The 1693-nt window shown below is 36.6% G+C and overlaps 1 pseudogene; it reads left to right on the top strand.

Moving 5' to 3' along the window:
- The first annotated feature begins 417 nt into the window (after positions 1 to 417).
- LOC106509283 (olfactory receptor 4A47-like) lies at positions 418 to 1341 on the top strand (annotated as a pseudogene).
- The last annotated feature ends 352 nt before the right edge of the window (positions 1342 to 1693 follow it).

The raw sequence follows: 1693 nt of genomic DNA, 5'->3' as shown, positions 1-1693 counted from the left end.
CTTTATACATGGGGCATCTTTTCATGGTATGCCCTTTCCATCCACTCTTGTTCTGTCACTTCTTTAAAACTCAGCTGAAGTATTGCTTTCCTTGGGAAGCCGTCCCAGATCCTAGAGTTGATTTAAATGTTCTTGAACTGTGACCCCATATCCATGTGAATATTCTATACTGAAACTTATAAAACTAGTCTGTATGAGCTGACTCCTTATTATATATCTTATCAATGAGAACAATATTCAACTTGGTAATCATAATGTCTATGACAGATTTGATGCAAATAGATTTGCTAGGTGCATTTTTGATCAAATGAATTTAAGCTTATAATGCATGCAATTTAAAAAAATCATTTGGTTTATAGGTAAACTGTTTCTAATATCTGACATCAGCTCCTACACAGAATAGATAGAACAAAAGAAATGGAAACAAGGAACATTGTGACTCACTTTATCCTCTTGGGCCTCACACAGAATTCAAAGGAACAGAAAGTCCTTTTTTGATGTCCTTGCTCTTTTATATATTGACTATGGTGGGCAACCTGCTTATTGTAGTGACTGTAACTTACAGTGAGACCCTGAACTAACCGATGCAGTTTTTTCTTGCTACTTTATCATTTATGGATGTCATTTATTCCACATCTGTTTCTCCCAACCTGATTTCATGCTTGTTCTTTGGGAAAAATACCATATCCTTCCAATCCTGTATGATGCAGCTCTTTACTGAACAGTTTTTTGGTGGATCAGAGGTCTTCCTTCTGTTGGTGATGGCCTAAAACTTCTCTGTGGCCATCAGTAAGCCCTTGCATTATTTGGTTATTGTGAGGCAATGGGTGTGTCATGCTGCTGGTGGTGTCCTGGGTTAGAAGTTTTCTGCACTCAGTAATTCAACTTAGCACTATTTATGGGCTTCCATTCTGTGGCCCCAATGTCATTGATCACTATATGTGTGACATGTACCCCTTATTGAAACTTGTTTGCACTGACATTTCTATCATTGGCTTCTTAGTGGCATCCAGTGGAGAACTGATCTGAAGTTTTGTGTTTCTGCTCTTATTCATCTCCTATGGAGTTATGTTGCACTCTCTACAGAACCTGAGTCCGGAAGGGAGGCAGAAGGCCCTTGAGACCTGTGGTTCCCACATCAATGGGATTGTCTGCTTCTTTGTTCCCTGTGTTTTCATGTGTGGAAGACCTGATAAGACCTTCTCAATTGACAAGTCAGTAAGTGTGTTTTGTACAGTCATAACCCCCATGCTGAACCCATTAATCTGTACTCTGAGAAATTCAGAGATGACAAATGCTATGAGGAAGCTCTGGAGAAGAGATATATCTCATTGTAAATAAGTGCATAATCCATCATGAAAGAGGTCATTTGACATCATTCTTTGGACATCATTCTTCTTAGATCTGATTCTGATTTCCTCTCCATCAAATAATTATAATTAATAATGCAACTGTACAATTAAAGAATACAGTTCTACAATTGTATTGTAAATAACCATTTCTCTCCATTGTACAATGTAAGGTCTATAATGTCTTGTTTACTGCATCATCTAGAATGGTGTAATGCATATACCGAAGAATCAATAAGATGTAACAAATTGTGAGGACATATTTATATAGTTACACTTTTTTAATCAATTTATGCATTTTATATTTTACTTATTTTCAGAGGCTGTATTATTTTTGTTATTCT

Source organism: Sus scrofa, chromosome 10, assembly GCF_054392235.1.
Source record: "Sus scrofa isolate SSC_HxYL_T2T_F1_AM1 chromosome 10, Sscrofa_HxYL_maternal_Yorkshire_Landrace_v2.0, whole genome shotgun sequence".
Lineage (NCBI taxonomy): Eukaryota > Metazoa > Chordata > Mammalia > Artiodactyla > Suidae > Sus > Sus scrofa.
Note: the sequence above shows the minus strand (reverse complement) of the source record. Positions and strands in the feature narration are given on the sequence as shown.